Source organism: Mizuhopecten yessoensis, unplaced genomic scaffold (genome assembly GCF_002113885.1).
Source record: "Mizuhopecten yessoensis strain PY_sf001 unplaced genomic scaffold, ASM211388v2 scaffold931, whole genome shotgun sequence".
Lineage (NCBI taxonomy): Eukaryota > Metazoa > Mollusca > Bivalvia > Pectinida > Pectinidae > Mizuhopecten > Mizuhopecten yessoensis.
This window is the reverse complement of record NW_018403793.1, coordinates 49,553-58,331: the sequence shown is the minus strand read 5'-3', so window position 1 is coordinate 58,331 and position 8,779 is coordinate 49,553. Positions and strand designations below refer to the sequence as shown.

Sequence of the window (8,779 nt, the reverse complement as noted above, 5' to 3'; positions counted from 1 at the left end):
TTCCCGCCCCCTCCCCTATTACCGCCTTCCCACACGACTTCTCGCCCTTCAATCCTTCCTCTCGATTCCATCCTCTCCCACTTCCCATCTACGACCCCGCCCCCATACTTACACATCTACGATCCCCCCACCCCTACTTACACATCTACAACCCCCTCCCTACTTACACACTACGTTCCTTTCCCGTTAGGCAGGAGAACTAAACATGCTATAACATAGGGGGTGTTATAGGTTGTATTACGTGTGTATCAGCCGTTATCTGATAAAGTCAATAGTTCAACTTGTATACACAGCAAATAGACGCGGGATACCAGTGTGAATACCCTTATAACGCCGTAAACATTCCACATGTAGCTGTCGTAATAACAAGACCTGATCAATCTGTATATAGTGGGACATCAGTGTGAATACCCTTGTTACGCCGTAAACATTCCACATGTATCTGTCGTAATAACAAGACCTGATCAATCTGTATATAGTGGGATACCAGTGTGAATACCCTTGTTACGCCGTAAACATTCCACATGTATCTGTCGTAATAACAAGACCTGATCAAGCTGTATATAGTGGGACATCAGTGTGAATACCCTTATAACGCCGTAAACATTCCACATGTAGCTGTCGTAATAACAAGACCTGATCAATCTGTATATAGTGGGATACCAGTGTGAATACCCTTGTTACGCCGTAAACATTCCACATGTATCTGTCGTAATAACAAGACCTGATCAAGCTGTATATAGTGGGACATCAGTGTGAATACCCTTATAACGCCGTAAACATTCCACATGTAGCTGTCGTAATAACAAGACCTGATCAAGCTGTATATAGTGGGATACCAGTGTGAATACCCTTGTTACGCCGTAAACATTCCACATGTATCTGTCGTAATAACAAGACCTGATCAAGCTGTATATAGTGGGACATCAGTGTGAATACCCTTATAACGCCGTAAACATTCCACATGTAGCTGTCGTAATAACAAGACCTGATCAAGCTGTATATAGTGGGATACCAGTGTGAATACCCTTGTTACGCCGTAAACATTCCACATGTATCTGTCGTAATAACAAGACCTGATCAAGCTGTATATAGTGGGACATCAGTGTGAATACCCTTATAACGCCGTAAACATTCCACATGTAGCTGTCGTAATAACAAGACCTGATCAAGCTGTATATAGTGGGATACCAGTGTGAATACCCTTGTTACGCCGTAAACATTCCACATGTATCTGTCGTAATAACAAGACCTGATCAAGCTGTATATAGTGGGACATCAGTGTGAATACCCTTATAACGCCGTAAACATTCCACATGTAGCTGTCGTAATAACAAGACCTGATCAAGCTGTATATAGTGGGATACCAGTGTGAATACCCTTGTTACGCCGTAAACATTCCACATGTATCTGTCGTAATAACAAGACCTGATCAAGCTGTATATAGTGGGACATCAGTGTGAATACCCTTATAACGCCGTAAACATTCCACATGTAGCTGTCGTAATAACAAGACCTGATCAAGCTGTATATAGTGGGATACCAGTGTGAATACCCTTGTTACGCCGTAAACATTCCACATGTATCTGTCGTAATAACAAGACCTGATCAAGCTGTATATAGTGGGACATCAGTGTGAATACCCTTATAACGCCGTAAACATTCCACATGTAGCTGTCGTAATAACAAGACCTGATCAAGCTGTATATAGTGGGATACCAGTGTGAATACCCTTATAACGCCGTAAACATTCCACATGTAGCTGTCGTAATAACAAGACCTGATCAAGCTGTATATAGTGGGATACCAGTGTGAATACCCTTATAACGCCGTATACATTTGGGCCAGTATATTGTGAAGATTTCGTTATGACAAGGTGGGCCAGTATATTGTGAAGATTTCGTTATGACTAGGTGGGCCAGTATATTGTGAAGATTTCGTTATGACTAGGTGGGCCAGTATATTGTGAAGATTTCGTTGCGACTTAGGAAAACCCCACCTATACCTAGGCTTGGTTTGACAAACCGTTAAAAAAATACTATGCTTTATCTAGAGACTTGGCTACTTGTAGATAAACTCATTGTGTTGTGTTTGATTTGGCTGGTCACTTGACAGAAGTTCTTCCTGTTTCATTGTGTATAGCGACAGGACATGTGACGTCACCCATCAACTTTGTGAGACACCGCCCTTAAACAAACAGCGTTTCTCACAAATCCTGTTTATAATGTTTCCATGTAATATTTCTGAAATATACAAAGCCGTGCGCGTAAGAATGCAACGTGTTCCTATTCATTAATTAAATTCTAATTAAGGTGGTACTAATATGATTATAGAAACAAATAGAACTAACCACGTGATTGACTACCTGCATATTAAAGTTACTCAGTCTGTCATATTCTACTCGCTGTGATAGAAAAACTTCAAGACATCCGTCTCGTTATTATCTATCTGTATATTCCGTCTTTGCGTATCGCAGAGTTATCTGCTCTTGTAAGCAGGTATTGATTGTTATGTCATTTGTTTGTGAGATTAACGTCATCAATTTTTGAGAAAACGACGTAATTTTCTCACACAAACCAATGACGTAACAATCAATACCTGTTCACAAGAGAAGATAACTCTGTCATACGCAAAGACGGAATACTGGTTATAAAGAACGTTCACAACGTATTGGAAAAAATATTGTCGGAAGAAAGAGAGAGAAAAATCGTTTATTTTGGAAGAGAAATCCTGTCGGGAGAGGGAGAGAAATAGTTTGTGCTGAGAGAGAAATCATGTCGGAAGAAAAAACCTGTCGGGAGAGAGAGAAATCGTGTCGGTAGAGAGAGAGAGAAATCGTGTTGGGAGAGAGAGAAAACCTGTCGGGAGAGAGAGAAATCGTGTCGGTAGAGAGAGAAATCGTGTCGGTAGAGAGAGAGAGAGAAATCGTGTTGGGAGAGAGAGAAATCGGGTTGGGAGAGAGAGAAATCCTGTCGGGAGAGAGAGAAATCGTGTCGGAAGAAATATCCTGTCGGGAGAAGAACTGCGCTAGGAGAGAAATCAGTTTGGGAGAGAGAGAAATCGTGTTGGGAGAGAGAGAAATCGTGTTGGGAGAGAGAGAAAACCTGTCGGGAGAGAGAGAAATCGTGTCGGTAGAGAGAGAAATCGTGTTGGGAGAGAGAAAAATCGTGTCGGGAGAGAGAGAAATCGTGTCGGTAGAGAGAGAAATCGTGTCGGTAGAGAGAGAGAGAGAAATCGTGTTGGGAGAGAGAGAAATCGTGTCGGTAGAGAGAGAGAGAGAAATCGTGTTGGGAGAGAGAGAAATCGTGTTGGGAGAGAGAGAAATCGTGTTGGGAGAGAGAGAAATCGTGTTGGGAGAGAGAGAAATCGTGTTGGGAGAGAGAGAAATCGGGTTGGGAGAGAGAGAAATCGTGTTGGGAGAGAGAGAAATCGTGTTGGGAGAGAGAGAAATCGGGTTGGGAGAGAGAGAAATCGTGTTGGGAGAGAGAGAAATCGTGTTGGGAGAGAGAGAAATCGTGTTGGGAGAGAGAGAAATCGTGTTGGGAGAGAGAGAAATCGTGTTGGGAGAGAGAGAAATCGTGTTGGGAGAGAGAGAAATCGTGTTGGGAGAGAGAGAAATCGTGTTGGGAGAGAGAGAAATCGTGTTGGGAGAGAGAGAAATCGTGTTGGGAGAGAGAGAAATCGTGTTGGGAGAGAGAGAAATCGTGTTGGGAGAGAGAGAAATCGTGTTGGGAGAGAGAGAAATCGTGTTGGGAGAGAGAGAAATCGTGTTGGGAGAGAGAGAAATCGTGTTGGGAGAGAGAGAAATCGTGTTGGGAGAGAGAGAAATCGTGTTGGGAGAGAGAGAAATCGTGTTGGGAGAGAGAGAAATCGTGTAGGGAGAGAGAGAAATCGTGTTGGGAGAGAGAGAAATCGTGTTGGGAGAGAGAGAAATCGTGTCGGGAGAGAGAGAAATCGTGTCGGTAGAGAGAGAAATCGTGTCGGTAGAGAGAGAGAGAGAAATCGTGTTGGGAGAGAGAGAAATCGTGTCGGTAGAGAGAGAGAGAGAAATCGTGTTGGGAGAGAGAGAAATCGTGTCGGAAGAAATATCCTGTCGGGAGAAGAACTGCGCTAGGAGAGAAATCATGTCGTATCAGACCATCCATATAGTCGTTACATCAGCCATCACATTATATATATGATTTTATTAAATGCATGAAAATTTCTCGCAATCACAAAAGTCGGATCCTATACACGTGACCAGTCCTCAAAAACTCATGTAGACTGGTTCTTCGGTGAATATCTGGCGAACGTTTCTCCTCCGTTACATAAGAAAATGTCCAAACCTATTCGAGGATAAAGATGCTGTTAACATAAAACAGGCCACTGACCACACAGTGCATGTCCTCATGCTTATTTTAAGAAAAAGAACCTAGACGATGTCTTCGAAAGCTACAATGATGAACTGTTGAATTCAAACCTGGCTAAAATCGCGTACAAATATCAGAACCTTGAGTTCTGTTTTGTTTTATTTTATTGTTGAAGCATATAATAAAACAGTTATGGGCTTTTGTGCTGCTAAATATGATGTGATATGAACCTGAAAAAGAGATATTAATCTCGGCCACAAAAGTCCATAATTGTATATTAAGTTTTATCTATTTGTTATACAACTTATAAGTTCGCTGATCCAGTGGGGGAGTGACCGACCCTTGTATTGTAATCGCCGATACACTTGACAGGAGGTGCGTATGCCGGGCAGAGAGATGACAATTCATTTCAATATTTTATTACATAATACCGTATCTTAACACAATCTGCGCGCCAACACATTTCAGTAAAAATGTCACTGCAATGCCAAGGTAGACAGGTATGGAAAGTAGACGGATGCCTAGCTAAACACCGCCGAAAAGTTTTTTTCAATGTTGTCTTATATTCAAAGTTCGTGATAAACGTCATTTAGTGTTACAGGTACACTCTTGTCCTTCACTAGCCCCTGTGTTATCCCTATCCAGTATTTAATACGGCTTCACGAGTTATCAGGGATATAGGGGCGGGCCATCCTCGGTACTCCCATCCTCGATATCCTGGGGTTACGCTCACTTTCGCTCTCTGCACCCCTGGAATATGTCATAGCAAAATTGAAGGCACGAAGATAGCCGATTGGTTGGTCTCGGGTAAAAAAAACCTGACCAATCGCTAGGCTGATAAATTACAAAGCCTGTCAATTTTTACCGTTACGTGACCGCGAGATTCTTTTGGTGTATATCAAATGATCAAACTTGCCTTCTTGTCTCATCAATAAGGTGGCGCACACCGAGCCCTTCAATTTTGCTATGACACATTCCATGGGTGCAAAGAGCGAAAGTGAGCGTAACCCCTTGATATCGAGGATGCGGGTTTCGCTCACTTTCGCTCTCTGCAGAACACGTAAGTGAGCGTACCCCCGGGAGTGTCGGGGATGGGGTGAGCGTACCCCCGGGAGTGTCGAGGATGAAGTGAGCGTACCCCCGGGAGTGTCGAGGATGGGGTGAGCGTACCCCCGGGAGTGTCGGGGATGGGGTGAGCGTACCCCCGGGAGTGTCGGGGATGGGGTCAGGCTTAAGTAATCTACTGTGTCCTGGTGTATGACATCTGTATTGTTGTATATTACCAGAGACATATAAAGTATATACGTCACTGATATTACATATGTTGTCTTGGCGTTTGAATCTTTTGCTTACAATGGCTTAAAATGGCTAAAGATCAGACAAGTTATAACAGAGACATATACGTCTACGGTTATAGCACTTCTAAACATAACGCCTCCTCACCTAGCCATGGGTCGTTTGTATTTTTTAAAAGTTACATTGCTACGCAATGTGTATTAATGATAGACACTGCATGATAAGATTACAGATCTGTGATATTTCTTTCTCGGTCTCCTGCCCCTGCTCTTGGATCCGTCACGGAGAAAATGTTTACCTTAATACGTTGAGGTAAACATACCGTCTCAAAAACGGGTTGTGGCTGTCTTAAAGTGAAGTGAATGTTTGTAATCACTATACATGTATAAACGGGAATGACTGAACCTGTACTAAACTCATCACGCCCAACTGCTATCTTGGAAAACATGGCCGCCGATTGATATCGAGTAGACTATCGATATATAGTTTGATATAACGGTTGGAATGATGTTTTTAAATGTCAGTAGGTTTTGTATCGGTTCCACAAAACAATTAAATATTGGATTTTGTAATGTACCAAGCTTTCGGTTTACCTTGATTAGGTCTATTTCCCTCGCCAAACAGACTTCGTGTCAGGCAACTAAAAACTGGCTATGTCTCTCAGGAGCAAGCTTGATATATTTTATATCAACAACTTAAATGAAGATAAGTCTTATCAGATAACATACGCAATTTATGACTTAAATACAGGTGAGCATGTAAGCTGTTTTCTAACTGGGAGTTTAGCCAAACTTATTGCTTTGTTTGAATTAATTCAATCAGAACGTTACTTTATCTTCACTACATCACTGTGTGTTAACGACACCGGATACTGCTACCACGCAGGCGGTGATCACACGAGGTGGACTGCATTTGGAGATGTGTTTTTTTAAAATAGATTTTCCTTACTTCAGAGGCTGTCATGTGCTTGAGTTTTTTTGGATCAATACCTCACATTATCAGTGTTTACTTAAACCATAGAAAACGTTCATATATGGGTCACTATCTCTTCCAGGCTTACAAACACGTCGTCTGGTATCGGCAAATATTTACGAGTGATAATTATCACGTGTCTGAATTAACATACTGCCTACAACTAAATAAAGATGTATCTACATTACACACATTCATTGTGTTAGTGAAAGCATTGTATTATATGAAATATCGTCAAAAATGTTTCGTCGAAATGTACGGCAACTTGACTGTTTGTTTGAGATTAATGTACGGCATCATGCAAATTGCAAGTCGCCGTACAATGCTATGAATTTATGTCGGCACATTTCTCATAATTAACAAGTTTTATAAGTTCGAAAATACGATAAATGTACGGAATGCATATACATATTAATTAGTTATAGGTAGTGAAAAAATACAAATATTAATTCAGACACGTGTTTAGTATCACTCGTGAGTTTTCGCCGATACCAGGCGGCGTGTTAGCAAGTCTATAAGAAATATTGACCCATATGGGAATGTTCTCTGTGGTTTAAGCCATATCAGGGTATGTGAGGAATTGATAAAAAAAGCCCCAAGAATATACAAGCCTCTGAAGTAAGGAAAATATCAAAAATAGTCACCTGCAACAGAAGCCCACTTCGTGTGATCACCGCCTGCCTGGTAGCAATATCCGGTGTTGTTAACCCTCAGTGTATAGATACAGATTAGCAGTTGTTAACTGTGCGTGTACGCACCTTAATTTACCATATCGATCAGGCTCCCGTGACGTCGTTATGATAAGTGTCGAATATTGTACCCTATTCCTCGCACTATTTTGATACAGTAATATTTTCGTTGATGCACCTTTGAAATGAAATAAGTAGAAAATTGAATGGGTGTATTTCTGGTGAATACCATATGTATTTCACCTGTGAAAAAATCCATTTTCTGCCTTCCTTGTGAAGTATGCATGGTATCCAACGGGAAAACACAAATATCCTTTAAATATTGAAAGATAACATATCAGACGCTGACAATCTGGCCGCCATATACTGTCCCTGGTATCCTTACGTGTTATCCCAGTTCTTCTACTCGTTGACCAGTTTCTAGTCCTGAAAACAGTTCGCCTGTATACAGGGTACTGTCTAGTCTTCGCTGCAACTGTGTTGTGTTGTCATCACTTACACTGTGTAAATATAATGGTGTTTAAATTAAATTGTCGTAATAATTAAGCTAACAATGCCCTGACGAGTTCCCGGGGCTACACACATGTGATATAGACAGGTGTCCGTTTCACTTTACCTGACGTCTGTACACACACAGCGTCCTTGTGTGTAGGTTGTTTGTGTGCTCTCCTATCTCGTCAGACGCACCTATAGGAGTTTATCATAGTGTGTCTGGACCTCGGTTACTAGGTAGGTATTTTATTGTTTTACTATAGAATTTGTTTGTGTATTGACATTAATTGAGCTTGTTACTGCGTAATGTGTCGGTATACCAGAATACACCCACTAAGTGTCATACAAATGTACGTATACGTTTAACCCGCTTTACTCGAACATATCTGTTAATACGGGTGTTTGAGCATATTGGAAGTAAAACCATCAAGTTTGCAGCTAGATCTCCACTTCAATGTGCATGTAGTATAGGAAGGGCATTGGACCAATTGTAATTCACGTTAACCGGAGTGAGCTATACATAGGTATATATGTCAAACTTTGGCTAAGGTCGATACCTGGATTTATCAACCCGAGAAAAGATATATTAACCCAGGACGCATTCCGAGGTCAATATATCTTTTCTCGGGTCGATAAATCCAGGTATTAACCGAAGTTAAAAGCTTCAATTGTTTTATTATTTTACAAAACAGTAATCTAAGCAATCTGAAAAAAAAAAAAAAAAGCTTCGGAAGTGGGACGGTGCATTGTTTGGAGACACGTCATAATTCTATTTTTAGAAACACACAGTCCTTCAACAAAAATCATGTGCTCCAAGTCAATATCAGTTTTTATCAGTCGACACTTGATGCACTTCTGGCCAATTACTTGTCGGGAATAATATGAAAAAATAATGAGACCTAAGATTGAACTGAGAAAGGAGAAATTCAGAATAAAAATTTGAATGATCAATTTTGACTTTGTGTTGTCAAATTAAAAAAA

The 8,779-nt window shown here is 41.0% G+C and overlaps 1 protein-coding gene across 2 annotated transcripts in view; it reads left to right on the top strand.

Annotated features, from left to right (window-relative positions):
- Positions 1-8,779, top strand: part of LOC110455636 (tetraspanin-6-like) — a 60,390-nt gene that overhangs the window by 3,675 nt on the left and 47,936 nt on the right. Inside the window, exon 1 of one of the 2 annotated variants that reach the window (XM_021505885.1) lies at positions 7,921-8,035. The exons of the other annotated variant lie outside the window; for it this stretch is intronic. The gene's annotated coding sequence lies outside the window, so the exon portion shown is untranslated. Of the gene's footprint in view, positions 1-7,920; positions 8,036-8,779 lie in introns of those variants that run through there. 2 annotated transcript variants of the gene reach the window in all.